This window comes from Polyodon spathula, chromosome 41, assembly GCF_017654505.1.
Source record: "Polyodon spathula isolate WHYD16114869_AA chromosome 41, ASM1765450v1, whole genome shotgun sequence".
Lineage (NCBI taxonomy): Eukaryota > Metazoa > Chordata > Actinopteri > Acipenseriformes > Polyodontidae > Polyodon > Polyodon spathula.
In genome coordinates, this window is record NC_054574.1 from 417,229 (window position 1) to 434,728 (window position 17,500).

Genomic DNA, 17,500 nt, shown 5'->3' on the forward strand with positions numbered 1-17,500 from the left:
TTCAAGAAAATAACCGCGTTTGCATCAATGCAGTGCTCCAAAAAAGACAACAATCTTTGGTTTCACTGGGACGATAAATGCTTCTGCAGAGGAAAAAAAAATCAGATTCTGTTTTACAGCGCGCACAATGCGGTTAATCGCGCATCCTGTATCACGCGGTCTCTCGCGTTCACTCTTTCTTGTAATAGCAGATAATAATAGAATATTAGTGATTGCGTCTCACATTGATCATCTCAATGCCTTGGATAAGATCTGCGATGGAACTTGTTGTTTTCCTTCCTGCTGCCAGAAATCGTGTTTCTATTTAGATACAAAAGATTGTGTACAGTATGCAAGCACTGTATTGGTGTCTGCTATTCCAAAAATGCAACGCGCCGTCAAAATGTATGCTTATTATATTTGAAGTTTCAAATTACTAAAAACATAATTAAATGATACTTGCCCCCCACACACACACATTTAAACAATTTGCTGAATACAGTTGTATAATCTATAATAATTCGGTGACAATAGAATTAGATTTTTGATAAACCACGTTGTTTAAAACCCCAGTAAGGCGCATGTTAGTTTGTGTTGTCATACACACAGACCGTGTAGAAATATGTACAACAGTATTGACTATGGATGGGTTATTTGGTGGCCACGCTATATCCCAGGCATGATTACACGCACACACATTTCAAGCCAACACTTACCGTCCCACTCCAGCCCGTTGGGATCAGAGGGGCGTGATAATGGCTATAGCAGAGCGACTCGTTTTAAACTTGTGATGAGAGCGCACTGGCGTGCATTAAAGATGGGTGACGCGGGAGTGGAATCCAATCGTGTATTTTGTTTAAGGGTTATTTGGTAATTGCTTTATGTGACACGCCACGCTGTTTCAGCATCGCTTAATAAATACATTAGAACTCAGTCTTGGTTGATATAGAATTAAGTTGCAACGCTGGCGGCGCTGCGCTTTTTAGGGGCACCTAGGCGTGCTGTATTAATCTGTTGACACTCCAATATCTGCTAACCATGTATATATTAAACACTTTCGCTTATAGGTATATAGAGGTGTATATATAGCTCTGTATAGCAAAGTACAAACTGTGTGTATGTATCAAAATGTAACGTGAGATGTTAAAGGCCTTTTCTTAAATCGGTATCAGCGGCTTTTAAAACTCAGAAGGTTTGGATATTGACCAGAAAACAAACAAAAAAAAACTCCACAAAGATGTGTGTGATTTTCCAACTCTGTCTCAGACTGGCTTGAGAAATTCGATGGGTTGGTTATAGATCCTTCCCCGTAGCCCCGTCACTGGGGCAGCTGTTCTTTCACCACTATACCCGATAATCAAAGCCGGACGCAGCGACGCGCATCTCCTTCCCTTTCCCCGCTCGCCAGGCTGAAAATAAAGAAACAAACCGCGGTGTTGCTGTTCAGAGAACACGATACAGAGAAATCTGTGAAAAACGCGCAACACTTCAGAATCGGGGTTTTATTACTTTTTAAAACTAGTTCCTCTTAATAATTAGCTGAACTGCAGTATCATTTGCACTACCTTTTTAAAACCATTTTTGGGGGGGGTTAGTTTTTGGGCTTAAATGAATGAACCCAAAGGGAACCGTCTGCCGCATCAGCATTAGTTGGATTCCAATGCGTGTGCCCCTCAAGCTGGGTGATAGCATTTCTGGGCATGTTTATTTTTTATAGGGAAGGTTACATTTGAACTTACAGTTATTATTATTATTTTTTAATCAGCACTTGTAAGTATGTTATTGAGACTCTTCGGGTGTTTTATTAATAGGGTATTAGCTTTTACAGCAGACAGTATCTCGCATCTGTTTAAATGGATGTATTTTACATTTCACGGGGGAACTCGTTTTACTGACGGCTGCTTATATTTAATACACTGACCCTACATGCAATAGCATCGCTAGATACATAACCACGGTCGTGTCCGAGGTCCAGTCGAACAATGCAGCAGTATGCAATAACTTTCCAAATCCCTTCTAGTTTCTGGATTGTACTTCGTAAATGGGATGTTTTAGGGGAACTGCGTTCTTACACCTGCTTTCCACCCAAACCAGATTTATTGTTCGGAGTTTTTTTTTTTTCTGCTGGCTCTTTTTTTCCAATTAAACCCAACACGGATATCAAACTCAGAAAAATGTAAACGGTGTGGAGACGGCTGTTGCAGTTTAGATTAATGGCACAGAATGTCTATTCTGCAATAAGGGTGAAAGGGCTAGAATCACTAATGATTATAATATAATGTTCAGTGATAACCACTCCCTTTGAGATATTATCGAGCCCGGTGGAATGCTCCAGGGAGCCGCTGCAATGCTGACACCACGAGATACCGCTGCGTTCAGCACCGGGAGAGATCTGTGCGCTGTGATCCGGGCACTAGCGCCGCTGCTGCGGGGAGCTGATACTGGAGGCCGGGGAATGAATTAAAAACAGGTCGCGATAGCATGGAAGTTTGGAAGATTTCATTATAATTAATTCCAAAAAGATTATTATTATTATTATTATTATTATTATTATTATTATTATTATTATTATTATTATTAATATAATAATAATAATAATAATAAATAATAATAATAATAATAATAATAATCAGAACGAATGTGCATTAGCCCGCTGTTTGAATCTGCGGTGAGCATTATATATTGTATACAAGGATTAGAGAAGCACATGCAATTTATTACCTGTTGTATGTTCAAGCCACCAGCATGTACATCATTAGAAAAATATTCCTGGACATGTGTGTGTGTGTGTGTGTGTGTGTGTGTGTGTGTTACATTTTCATTGCGTTCTCTGGATCATTTATTATAACTTGCTGTATCAGGTTCTAATTACCATTCTAAACAACAGAGGGTTCTAGAATTGGATTAAAATGAAACCACAGAGTTCTAAATATAACCTTAATTCGATGGTTCTCCTTTGGAATCCCTATAATTAAGAGCAAAAAAAATAGCAACAGAGAAATAGATAAAGAAACGAAAACAATGAACAGGACAAATAGAAAGCGCGCTTTGTTGATTGATCCATTGCAATGCAAGTCCTGGAGCCGCAGTAAGAGCTGGTGCGTGGCTTGTGAGTTTGAATGGTGCAAACAATGAACATTAAACAGTGGCTTGAAATACTGGAAGGGAATGAAGTGACGACTGCAATACTGAACAGACTAACGTGATGACGATACAGGCACACACAATGCAATTCAATACATATACATTACAACCAGCTGAAACCATAAGAAGCAGGGGCTGTTGGGATAAAGGTTAGGCAGTACAAATATCTGAAGAGACTAGCGTGACTTGGAAATAGGAGGCCACTGGCAGCAGCAAACACCATTGATTTCTACAAGCAGTACATTCAGAACCGCAAAATAACGAGTAATCATGAATCACAAACCGCGTAATCATTGACTGTGTCCAAACTACTGCACTGGTCAAAAAAATAAAATAAAATAAAATAAATACAAGGAAAAAAACAGGCGCTGAGTAAAGGGAAAACGGGGGGGGCGAATAATAGCAGAGCGACATGGAAAAGAAAAAGAACGAATGAGTGAAAGGAAGGCGAGCGAGATGGAGAGAGAGAGAAGGAAACCACGAGAGACCGAGGCAATCCCACCTCGTCTATCTTCATTGTGTGCGCGGAAAGCACCCCTGCACACCGGAAAGCCGTTATCAAAGCCAAGGCTTTATTTTATATCCTATAGATCAGGAGGGAGACAAAGCTTTATTTTCGCCAGGAGAGTGATATTTTACTCCGACCTTACGGGTTTATGTTGGAGAGGTGTCAGGGAGCTGGGATAGATGGCTAATGCATAGGCAAGAGGCGGCTGTTTGGGGTTGCTGCGTGTCAGCTGGGTTTTACAGGGGAGCCGCAGCGGGGATTTAGGACCGGTGGGAGCCTCGCTGGGATTTGGGAGAGGGGATATAAATATATATGCTTGTTCGAGCCGCTAGCTGGACCAGTAGATAAAATCGCTATGGGAATCTGCATAATAGCAATACAGGTTCCGGCGCGCAATGAATCAATCTGAAGGAGGGAGGGAGGGGGGAGGGGAGGGGAGGGGAGGGGAGGGGGGGGCATTCATTCTGCGTTATTAGATAATTCTTTATTTTTTAAATTTATTTTTAATTATTGCTGGACAAGTAAATAAGAAGAAAAATGCACGTATGGCACCAATCTTTTCAAAACAGTCCTTATGAAAGTTTCCCATAGGAAAAGCTCATTGAAAGCATGGTACAGTATAGGTAAGCACTGTAGAACCCAGAGAGGAATGGTAAAGCATATTACAAAGCATGGTGAACCATGGTGATCTATGGTAAAAGCTCAATATAACTGTGGAAAAGCATGGTGAACCATGGTGATCTATGGTAAATGCTCAATATAACTGTGGAAAAGCATGGTGAACCATGGTGATCTATGGTAAATGCTCAATATAACTGTGGAAAAGCATGGTGAACCATGGTGATCTATAGTAAATGCTCAATATAACTGTGGAAAAAGCATGGTGAACCATGGTGATCTATGGTAAATGCTCAATATAACTGTGGAAAAGCATGGTGAACCATGGTGATCTATGGTAAATGCTCAATATAACTGTGGAAAAGCATGGTGAACCATGGTGATCTATGGTAAATGCTCAATATAACTGTGGAAAAAGCATGGTGAACCATGGTGATCTATGGTAAATGCTCAATATAACTGTGGAAAAGCATGGTGAACCATGGTGATCTATGGTAAATGCTCAATATAACTGTGGAAAAGCATGGTGAACCATGGTGATCTATGGTAAATGCTCAATATAACTGTGGAAAAGCATGGTGAACCATGGTGATCTATGGTAAATGCTCAATATAACTGTGGAAAAGCATGGTGAACCATGGTGATCTATGGTAAATGCTCAATATAACTGTGGAAAAGCATGGTGAACCATGGTGATCTATGGTAAATGCTCAATATAACTGTGGAAAAGCATGGTGAACCATGGTGATCTATAGTAAATGCTCAATATAACTGTGGAAAAAGCATGGTGAACCATGGTGATCTATGGTAAATGCTCAATATAACTGTGGAAAAAGCATGGTGAAACTGCACATTTGACAGTGGCAAACATTTCTAAGGGAAGGCACAGATTTGTAGTCTCAGTGGGTTTTCTCACCTGGATACACACTAGAGATAATTACCAGACAGCATTAACATGCGCACAGCTAATTAATGGGTGCATACAGTAACACTGTGACACGTTTGGGTAAATTCTAGGAAATATAGCATTGTGAGTCATGTAGAGATGAGTTTAAAACCCATGCAGACCCCCAAATCAAATGCACTGAATGAATCACTGTGAATGCATTCAAACACTGCTCTTAGTGTTCAACACGATGAGCATACTGGTGTGGATTCAGTTGATCTGAACAGTGTCTGATCCTAATACCACCACCACTGAGATCATTCAGAAAGGTCTCTTTCACGTCTAAAAAGCCAGTTTCTTTAGTGTCTTAACTTCAGAAAGTTGCATTACCGTGTCCGCTAGAGGCTTGGTGCATTGGCAGACACTGGGTGCTACTCATTTAATGCATTCAGTTTAGTGTCCACAACGTCGTGTTTTACAGAGGCTGTCCTTTATTACATGTTTAATTAAATAGAGCGGGTAGAACTCATCATCCCCGCTGATGTTTAGCAGTTTACTGGTTAACAGATTTACAAGGGGCTGTGAAAACACAGAGGCTCTGTCATATTTTCCACAAGTTAAATAGAAATCTAAAGAAGTAATTGGAATTTACTTCATACCTGAATAACTGCATATAAATAAGAACACATTTCACAGGGGGTTCGGCAGCGCTCTCTTTAGTCACGTAAAATCAGTGCATGCATTATATAATGCAGAACAAATAATCTTATTCTGCACCGGGCTATCGGTGCTCTGTCAGACAATTCTTTCACATCTGACTTCATATTCAAACAAGCATTTTCAATTTAGCACACAAACGTATGAGCACATTTTGTTTTTAATAAGACCTTTATTTAAGTGAAAATGATTAGCGGTGGCAGTGAGACAGACCACAATGCTTTCGATTTAAGTTGCCCTCTAAAAACTCACCGATCAGCATGCACTGCACAGACTACGACGCCATGGTACACGCAGTGCCTTGTGCAAACATGCTGCCTTAATACCTCAAGAGTGGTGCATGTTAGTCAGGAGAGATCTGCTGTGGATCCACAGCTCTGATATACAGGTACTGGTGTGAGCTGGTGTTGGACTGGCAGCATGGATTGAGAATGGACCTCACAGCTTCAAAACAGTGCAGGGATAGAGCAAGCTGTGGCAATGGACGCTTGCCCAGGACCAGATCAACCCCCATGCTCATAATATCCCTCATTTTGAGATTGCCTGCTGGATCAAGCTTGTGGCATGGGCCATTGTTGAGACATTAAAGGACATTGTGTGCTCAAGACAGACAGCGATGCAGAAGCTGCTATCTTCGGAAATTCTCCTTGCATGCAATTGAAATGCCTCATTGTAGTGTTCTCTCCCATCGGTAGAAGGGAGATGACTGTTCTAAAAGGTGTCTGGATTGCAGCTCCATTCTCCAAGCCAGTAACAGCCAGCACTGGGAGCATTCTCAGGGCTGACACCTCTTTAAAATAAACCTCTCCACATGGACACTGCGTGTGACGTGTGAGCATTATCTCAGCCTTGACAGGCAAGAGCTTTGATCGCTTCGCGTTGGTGATCCTCAGATAGCAGATAGAAGGTACGTAGATATCAGGCTTGTTCTGGTATATTCTTGCACTTAACGAGTTTAAAAGGTTAAACGGCTGTGACCCCCTTCTTTGTTTTTAGTTTCTGGTCATACTTGTTTGTCTTCACCACATTTCCCAGGTGTAAACCCCCTTTAACAGCTGGATGGAGCTGCAGGAGTGAGGAAGCTGTAAATAAAAGTGTCCGACAGCGGGCAGGGCCGCTTCTCACCTTGACTCCTGACCCAGAGGTGTGAGGGGCAAGTGAAGGTCACAGAGGAGGAGATCTGAGCCTCGGCCATCTAGAGGAGCTGTGGAGGTGTCAGAGGGGAACAATAACCCTGCCAGACCCTGCTCTAGCCTTTACAAGACCCCGGGACATAGGCGCTCCATTGCAATTGTGAGGACCCAGCCTTATCTTTATGATGTGCACTAAAACACTAATGAAAGCTACAGTGAATGTGTTAAATACGTTATACAGTATATACATACATTATATATATATATATATATATATATATATATATATATATATATATATATATATATATATATATATATATATATATATATATATATATATAAAAATCTACTGATCTAGTAGAACATGTCCTTGACGAGGCGTCCTTATATTTGTATAATATGCAGAGATAACAATATCCTATATCATCAAAGATCGGATTTTATATAAGTACTGCCGACCAAACCAGAAACTTTCCTGATTACAGGCATACACTTGTATTATCATTATCTTGATCCGAGGCAAGCCAGTGGACATTACTTTACACTGACCAAACCATTACGGGCTGCAGAGTTTCATCATTTTCAGAATCTTTTTGTACTGTCCTGCATGCTACACGTTGCACATTGTATCACATGCTGTTTAGTGAAGAACATGAAAAAGAGAGCGAATATACAGGACGCAGTAAAAAGTATAGGCTCCATAGAGCCCTGCAAACTGCTATTAGTCACGATGAACCGAATCAGCACAGCACACAGGGGTCTCGTTACTGCAAATATATGGCAGTGTCCACCATACTTTATACTGTAATACATGTATTCTGCTCACAAAGCACAGACCACGTGCCTCTCTGCAGAATGCATAGGAGGACAGCGATCAAATGGGCTTTGAAGAATTGTTTGAGCTAAAGAAGCTGCCAATCTAATAGGACCTGAATTGGCACAGGTTTAGATGGGGAGTTTCATTTGTATATAATATCATTTAAATCCTGTTATATGGAAATTCCGTTTGAACTCGGATTATTGTGAATACATTCCGATCTCAAGCTCCTGGATACATTGTTATCCAAAAACACAACCAGGAATTCAGAGGGACAATTATTCAGGTGGTGATTAAAATATATATAGCAACTTTTCTAAAAGCTTTTCATTTGACTTTCCTGGTCATCAAATACTGCATTAACAGTTTGCATCCATTTTCTATGTTATTTTAATTGGCACATAAAATCAAACTGCTACCACACGGCAACATGGCAATTCATTTTAAGCACCGGTAGTAATTCAAATGCAATTACATCAAAGCTAACATCTATTTTTCCAATTATTGTAATTCTTGAATTCCCATTTAATTCACATGGAGTGAACAACATCCATTCATCAGATACTCAACATGTATTCCAGATCCAATGATAAGGGTGTTTGGAATGCAGTTAAAGCAGAGTGTAGCATGGTAAACCACATCTAAGCATGATAAACATGTTAAAAACTCTGGATAAAAACCAGAACGTGCGTAGCGTAAGCACTGATGAAAGCGCGGCTCATTGCAAAATGATTGTGCAAATGTACCGATTAATCGGGTTCATGCACTTCTAAGCAATGCTGGTCCATTTCCTCTTCATTCCACAGATAGCATCAGAGTAACTAGCGATTCAGATGACTTCAACCTGCTCTTTATATGACCTGAAGGTGCTTCGAGAAGATGAATTCCTCCCACGTGGTCTAAACGAGCAGAGTCACCGAGCGGATCGGGAGGTGTGAATGTGGAACTGTGACCTTGCAGTGAGCCCTCAGCGTCACCCCTATCTGTCTGTCTCGGCACTTTACTACCAAACCCCACCCCACCCCACCCCCTCATCATCTTTACCATTCCGTTCCTATCATGAAGTGTTGCTTTAGTGCAGTGAACTCGTCAAGGCCATGGTCACTGATACAGCCGAGATGCAGGGTGCAGGGCTCAGAATGCTGGGTGCAGGGTGCAGGGTTTAGAATCCTGGGTGCATGGTGCAGGGAGAAGGGTGCTGGGTGCAGGGTGCAGAGTGTAGGGTGCAGGGTGCAGGGATCAGAATGCTGGGTGCAGGGTGCAGGGATCAGAATGCTGGGTGCGGGGTGCAGGGTATAGGGTGCGGGGTGTAGAGTTTAGGGAGCAGGGTGCTGGGTGCAGGGTGTAGAGTTTAGGAAGCAGGGTGCTGGGTGTAGATTTCAGGGTGCAAGGAGCAGGGTTGCAGGGTGCAATGCAATGAAGGATCTCGTCTGCTGGCCCAAGATCAGATATATCTGATAGTCACCTGATTACCATGCTGTCCTTAAACCTTATTCCACCGATGCACCTCTTGATGTAAGAAATTGTGAAGTGCAGAGATGCTGTACGTTTCAGCTCCTCCTCACGGAGTCAAAGCAATCTACCCAGAGTTTCCTGAGTGCAATCCTCCCTGCCAATCCTGATTGTACTCATATTATCAGCTCGTTTCACAGTGTAATTCACTGCTACAGAACTTGTATCTATTGTAGGCAGTAATGAAAGTGAAGGTGAGAGTGCGCCTCCCTTAAGCCTGAAACAGTGGGAGCATTAGCATGAAAGCAGGTTTCAAGCTGTTACATTGCCCTTCCCAGACCTCAACCTTTCTAATCTTCCGCAGGAGAGAGGCTGGCATGTGAATTTGCAACACCACCTTGTGTAAGAATATCTTAAGTAGTTGTTGGAAGTTTTTCTTGTTTTAATTCTAACGTCTCATTGGGGAATTTTTTCCCCGTGCTGTAACACTAAAAAAGGATGTTGAAAAACAAGCTGGGAGGTAAAATGCATTGCGAGGAGCAAACCTGCTGAATAAACTGCTTCACACGGAATTGCTGACTGTGGATCTTTTATATGAACGCAGGTACACATTCCAGACAGACAGGAAACGTTCTAATAATAATAATAACAATGATAATAATAATAATAATAATAATGATAATAATAATAAATAGCAGTATATTAGTTCTAGTTTAAGGAGAAGATTGTGGGTGTAACAAGCTCTGTGAGGGACAGGCAGCTCTTACAATCACAGTGTACACTTTCAGGTATTTGGGTTTCTTGGCCACGGTTCCCGTTGCTGGCAGACCTGGGCAATGTATTTTGCTCCTCCCAGTTGCAGCGCACTGTGAGCCGGCAGTGTGCAGAATCCACGCAGTGTGATTGAAGAAAAATAATAAGCGCCTGTAATGCGTGGGGTTTGTTGTGGATTGAAGTGCTAATAAGAAATGTGTCTTGTGTACAATAGCAGCTTCCCCAGCTCTTAATCCCTGGCCCTTTGGCCTGTATAACGCTTAGCAGAGCATTACCCAAGTGTCCCAGCGCTGCTGCAGCACACCAAGCACAGACATCGAGCTGAGACTTAATATAGGGCCCTTTGTGCGCATCTCAGAATACAGCACTTCCCAAAATAACAACATCAAATCCCAGGCTGGGTTTACGAGCGTTTAATTCTGCGCTGAGATCTGTTTACTATCGGTTAATACTGTGCTGAGATTTGTCGAGCTAAGGATTGCTTTTTCAATGCTTGTATTCTGCTTCTCTTATCACACACAAAGCCGATTCTTTTAGCTGCAAAGCTCAGTACCCTGCTATTGTTGCAACAGTAAGCATGCATGCATTCTGCATGTTCACTGTGCAAACAGGAGACTAATGCACAACACTGTGCTGGGGGAGATTTCTCTTAAAGTGCTTCTTGCTTGTTATTCGCCACATGATTGCAGAGGGTATTTCTGTGAAAAGAAACATCAAACTAAGAGAAGAAATTAATCCTGCGCTGAAAAAAATATAGAGCTTTCTCAGAACTACCAGTATGAAATTGGTTTTAAATTCTGCATATTCAGTTTTTATACTTGGCATTTATAGTACATTCATCTAGAAAGCCGAAAGCAAAGGCTTTTGGATTATTAAAGAATAGCAATGGTTATTTGTATTATCTATATGTGAGACTCTAATGGGTTTTCATACAGTATGATGGATACCCAGCACAAATAAATGAGAAGCTCTGCCCAGAACCGATGGTACAAAGCACTTTTTATGCACAGTAATACTTGCACAGAACAGCTGACCAGGCAAACATCTACAAAACAATGTGATCCTGCTCTCTGGCAATCTGTGTCAATATACGAGGCAAACTGTACCCTCACTTACTGTATTTCCTTCTGTTCATGTCCAGTCCACACAACCTATCAATCAATCAATCGATCAGTCAGTCCAAACCAGTCCAGCAGGCAATCCCTGTTACTGTCCAGTTATTGTAAAATTCTAAACTGAACAGTGTGGCTCCTGCACATCTCTAACGCAGCAGTACAGGCAAGGCGCTTGACTGTCTCGAGAAACACAGACGTCTCCCTGCCTGCTGGAGGCAGATACTCCTTTAAGGCCATTGCCACTCTCATTGACTTCACTGCAGAAAGAGCATGGGGCTCCTAAGCTAGCTGGCGTTAATTAAAAGCCTCTTCCACTCCTCTCTCAGTCAGCGACCAGCATACTGCACAGGTTAAATTGCATGTGAAAGTGGCAGGCTACACACAGTTTGTTTTGGATTCAATAGCATCTCATTTACACTTGTTAATTGCAGCTAATTGGTTCTAATTAGATGAACAGGAAACCCTCTGGGACCATTCATACCTTTAATTTGTAGTAAATATCATTAATTAACATATGCTAATTAAAGCCAGTTAACATTGATTAAGAGATGCCAGCTACAGGGAAAAGTACAACTATCAAAATCCCATCAAGTCAGCAGAAAATGTGACACATGCTGTAAGTAAGAACGGGGAAAGCGGGCGGAATATTAAAGCAGCATCTGTTTGCGTAGCTGGCTTGCTGGCTTGTTGGATGTTGTTTTCACATCATTTCCCAGCTCTTAGCAGTGAAGGCTGCTTGTATACTGCCATGCCTGCACTGGCGCCGGTAATCTGTGCACCTGTATAGGAAGTGCACCTGTGGCTCCAGGGCATCTGTGAGCAGGCATTAGTGGAATCAGAATGGCTTCGATTCCGAGTTCCGAGTTCCAAGTTCCGCAGGGGACAATAGCATGTGCTGCTGCAGAGAGGGGTCTGCCAGCTAACCTGTGAGCAAGAGAGGAGAACGCTTCAGCCCTTCTCTGACGACGTTAGACCTTACGGTTTTTATTTTTTTTGAATACTTGCTTTTTTTTTCTTTCTTTCCTTTCTTCTTCAGTCCAGTTTAAAAATTTTTTTCTTATATATATATATGATATATATATATATATATATATATATATATATATATATATATATATTTTATAAAAATAAAAGATGTTCATGCTGGTTCAGTAGAGTTGAATAGAAACTCAGTGAAGCTCGCTTGTGGTACCTTTTGGAAAGCAGCGGTGAGCACTCCTAACCCTACAGCTCCTGCCCGACCCCACTCCCTTGCTTTACAATGCATTAGCGCTCTGCACCCGTCCTTCCTGATATACCACTTTGGAAGTCGGTATGAATTTGTCTGTCATTATTTCAAAGCGTTACTTTTGCTGTTCAACAAATCTGCTGCCGTAAACCTGCGCGGTTGTTGTTTTTTTTTTCAGATGGCAGCTGATTATCCAGTAAGAAAGCTGGGCAGAAGAAACAAACGGACCTCTCGCCTCTCCCAGGCGAGGCACGGGTTCTGACAGCTGCTGTAATGAATATGCTCATTATTCATAAACGTGTGCTGCTGAACATGTGCTCTGTTATCGGAGCATCTATGATCTCTCTTGCAATGGCTGCTGTGGTGTAAGGCAGGTCTCTGTGAATAGTGAATTATTGAGACTCACAGAAAATGTGCTTGATGTTTTAATAGGATCTCTTGTCGTCTTGTATTAGAAAGTGCATTGCGAGTGGTGATGATAGTCCGCACTGCAGGAAACAGGGGGTCAGGTCACTCCGTGGCTGCGCTTAGTGTTGACTGGCTGAAAAGTTCTGTAAAGCTTTTGAAATGGCTTTACAATTAATAATAATAATAATAATAATAATAATAATAATAATAATAATAATAATAATAATAATAATAATAATAATTTCAAAATATTTTCTAACTAAAACTTTATGAAAGGGATACACAAGGCGTAGTTCTTTATGGTTTTAAATATGTGTGTGTGTGTGTGTGTGTGTATATATATAGATAGATACACACACACACACACACACTGTATAGATGTACATACATTTGAACTAACTGCATAAAAAGAGAAATGCCCTCTTATTTATTAATCTAGCTACATTGATCTGTGTTGCAGCAGCGTTTGCACACAGCCATCTGTCTAGCTGGAGGAACTTGAAGACAGAAACAATAAGAGACACGTACAAATGCCACGTGCCCTCTTCTCTTTTTCTTACAAACCACATTCAATAGCTTTTGATGTGTAAAAGCAGCTCCAGCTCTTGTCACACCTGCCAGACCATCAAAAGGCCGTCCCAGCCAGTGTGCAGATGAGCATCATTAGACCATGTGCAACTTCTCATCCTCGGACTCTTATTCTGTAGAAGCACAGGAGGCTGGCCATTCAACCTGTAATCACGGAAGAGACACGCTGTCACACATGGTACAAGGAGGCTGAGACGCATCAGACAGTCCATATTCAATAAGTACAAAGTGAAATAATAACTGATCAAAAGGGCGTCTAATGGAACAGTGCAGAAGTTGCAAACACAGTTCACGTGGTCACTTTTTCTCAGCTGCAGTCTTCTGCAATAACTCACTGGGTTTTTTTTTTTAAATTTATTTCACAAATCTGAATTTGCACCAAGCACTGAGATTTAGTAATAATCCCATGTAATTAACTGTATGCATTAAACATAATTAAAGAAACATGATTCTGGAAAAGCCTGGCATGGCAGCTGCAAAATGATGGTGTAAATGTACCATGGTAAGCTTTGCTATGGTTTTTGACAGGATACAAATACTAATGCAATGTCAGTTATTCATGACTGGAGCAGTGTGTACAGTACATTGTATTGAAACATTTGAAATATATATTCAAAAACTTTCCACACCTGTGCTCTAATCAGTAAGAGAGCTGGGCAGCCTGGCGATATGAGACAACTAAACAAAAGCACATTGGAAGATGAACCATTCTCGTCTAATCACACCTGTGCAAAGAAAGGTCTTGAAAAGCTACAGTGTATCAAAGTCAGATTGGAGTTCTCAGTATACACTCACACACAGGCACCCAGACAGACACACACACTCACACACAGGCACCCAGACAGATACACACTCCTGCACACACACTCACACACAGGCACCCAGACAGACACACTCAGACACAAGCACAGACACACATAGACATAGACATACACAGACAGACACACACACACACACACACACACACACACACACACACTCACACAGACCTCTCTCTCTCTCTCTGTCTCTCAGTCCCGGTTGTGAAGTGCAAATGCGTGTCAGATGGTCGAGGATGCAGGATTACTCCAGGCCGCAGCAACACGACTGACTCAAGTCTCATCGAGTGCAAGGGAGCCACTCTCTGCTGGGCGCAGCAGTGCAACCTGCCTCCTTTGAATGGGGTGAGCGATCACTCTCTGACCTCAGCAGACGCTTTGCCAAAACTAGGACATGTTCTTATAGAGCCATTTAAAACCCAGAAACAAACAGAAACAAACACAACACAGTCCAAAATCTTTAACAGAGAGACATGCAGCAGATGCATTGTTAACCAGTAAATAATGAACAGGTTATGCTCAATAGAAACCTTTTCTACAAATTAAACACAATACTCAGTTATACTCAGTTATACTCAGACATGTCAGAGGGAGGTTCACTGTTTTTACCTATTTAGAAAAAGGTTAATTTCTCTGCCACAGTTATTGAGAAACGACATCATGTAGGAACAGGTTGAGTCCCTCCCAAGTCCTCTGTGGCCAGTCATGTGCAGTATTACTGGCTGCTTGTTATTAACTCTGTGAGAGGAGGAACGTTTCCAGTGAAGACTCCAATGCACCTGTCTGGGGCAGGCAGTGTGATCTTTTCCGTTCTCTTTGAGATCTTGACGGGTTCTTCAGAACAGGCAGGAGTGATTATTTTAGCATGCCCACCATCGCTGAGCAGCCCTGTTCTAGATTGAGATCACACCGTGGTCACGAGGGTCCTATCATTAACTGCAAACAAAGAGTGACAGCTCTGCTCTTAATTATACTGTCTTTAAAAGGAAACACGATGAGCTTAATGAGTTAATAAAGTGGCTGTCTGTCACCACAGCCGGCCATTTGCATACAAGAAGATGGAATCCTGAAACGCCAAGAGCCACACACACACACACAGACAGACACACAGAAACAGACACACACAGACAGACACACAGACACAGACACAGACGCAGGTGCAAACAGACTCACGTACACAGACACACACAAACACACAGACAGAAACACAAAGGCACACACACACACACACTCATACGCACACTCGTACAGACACGCGCACACACACACACACACACACACACACACACACACCTCATGTGTGTGTGTGTTTGTGGTGTGTCTTCTTCGTCGGCCCGGGCAGTTTACGTATCTATTTGCACTAGAGTACTTATGAGCTCATGACAACTTCAAAGACTTGTTCCCCACCACCCCCCACCCTACCCCACCTCGCCCCCACCCACCCCGGTCTTGTTTTAAAAGTGTTAAGGGGGGGGGTTTCCCATGGCAACCATTCTGCAGGTAGCGGTTTGGTTCCAGCTGCCCCCTAAAGTCCCCTGGAGACTTGTAAGAAGTGAGGACTTGCGAGCGGCAAGCATTTTGTCTCGGCACACTTGACAAAACAAAGACAGCTCACTCCTCGGGTTTCGTGCCACGTTTTGTATTCATAAACAAGCTGCTGGCTGTAGAGACTTGATAAAGCAGCGCCGGGCTCAGCAGAGCCGGACACACATCTGAATGCAAAGCTTCAGCTGCTGCCAATCCTGGCGCTCCTATTATTCCACAGAATTATTATTTATTTTTAGTTTTGTCTAGCGCTAAGCTGGCCAGGATCTAGACTAGAGATATGGTTAAAGAAGGAGAAGTCTGATTCAGACAGAAACAGCGATTAACATAAAAATTAAAGGAGAGAGAGAGAGAGAGAGAGAGAGAGAGAGAGAGAGAGAGAGAGAGAGAGAGAGAGAATGGAAAGCTGAATGCATAAAAAAGAATAAAATATCTTCACCCCCCCCCCCCTTCTCTCTGTCCCCTTTCTTCTTGGATTCTTATTATCATCATCATCATTATATATATTAATAACACATGCACTAGTCAGCATTGTACTTGTCTTAGTATTTATAGATGTAAACAGATTTGGATTGGGGGATATTGTTTTTAGCTGCCTGTATTACAACTGATAAAGAAACATAACCCACAAACAATGCCTGGCTGTTGTTGTGCTGTGTTAACCTTGGGTTTAGCATCACCTAAGCCCCTGTTTACCAGTCAATCAATCAATCAGTCAATCAATCAATCAATCTTTATTTTATATAGCGCCTTTTATAGTGGACCACCAGCACAAAGCGCTTTACAAGATAGCGAGGAGCAATGCAGTGAGGAGCACTGGGATGAAGCTACCCCTCTGCAGGGATGTCCTGACAGACGGCCTTTTCCATCTGTGATTTAGGAAAGCGTTCTGTATGCGTAACGCAAAAGGAATGAGCCCGACGTGGCTTGAAAAAAACTATTTTGTAAATATTTTGGCTAAGATCACCAAGTGGACCAGAGACTAATCAATGAACTGTTTATATACAGATATTTTCAGGAAGGCTTCCAATACAGAGGCTGTAATGCACATGTGACATCCTTGTCGCTTCGTCTTCTTTCTTGTCGGATGTACAGTGTTTTTGTGGATGAGCTGAAGGCTTGCCCAACTGGTTAAATCGAGCGGTGGTGGGGGGGCTGCTGTCCCGGTGCCAGCGCTGTGATGGTGTGGCTCCCAGCGCCCCACGTCGCCTCCCATCCTCCCGCTGTCACTTTTGGCAAAGCCCCGGCTCCTAGCCTCCAAGATCCAATCAATGCGGGTCCAAACGCAGACAAGAGGAGAGGCTTAATTGTAATCTGTATTGACTGTTTGCTGCTTTGTCTGCCAATTTCTATCATGGATTGGTCACAGTCAATGATGTGCTTCTGTCAAGTTCTCTCACATTAATCCATATCATTATTACTTTTCACTATGGCCTTAATTTGGCTTCTGATAAAAATAAACAAAAAAACAGCAAACACAAAACAATACAGAGAGTAAGAAAGGGTGTGAAGTGCATGGGTTTAACTAAGCCCCCTTACAAGCTAACCACCATATCTTCTCTCTTTAAAGCCAGCGTGAAACCCAAACTAATGGGCTTTATTCTGCAAACATACAAACTGTGTTGCAATTAGTCATGCTCTGTGATCAATAAATTGGTGCTTGGTTAAACTTGCAGTCTACACAAAACAAAACTTTAATACCTTTGGAAAGACAATTCACACGTATTAATTCAATCCCAGTGCATATTGCTCTATTTTCATTGCAAT

At 42.1% G+C, this 17,500-nt stretch overlaps 1 long non-coding RNA gene across 1 annotated transcript in view; it reads left to right on the forward strand.

Annotated features, from left to right (window-relative positions):
- The window catches only part of LOC121305104, a 16,634-nt gene extending 6,761 nt beyond the window's left edge, over nucleotides 1–9,873 (forward strand). Inside the window, exons 2-3 of the long non-coding RNA XR_005948034.1 lie at nucleotides 6,888–7,145; nucleotides 8,612–9,873. This is a non-coding gene — a long non-coding RNA (uncharacterized LOC121305104). The remainder of the gene's footprint in view (nucleotides 1–6,887; nucleotides 7,146–8,611) is intronic.
- Nucleotides 9,874–17,500: the final 7,627 nt, after the last annotated feature.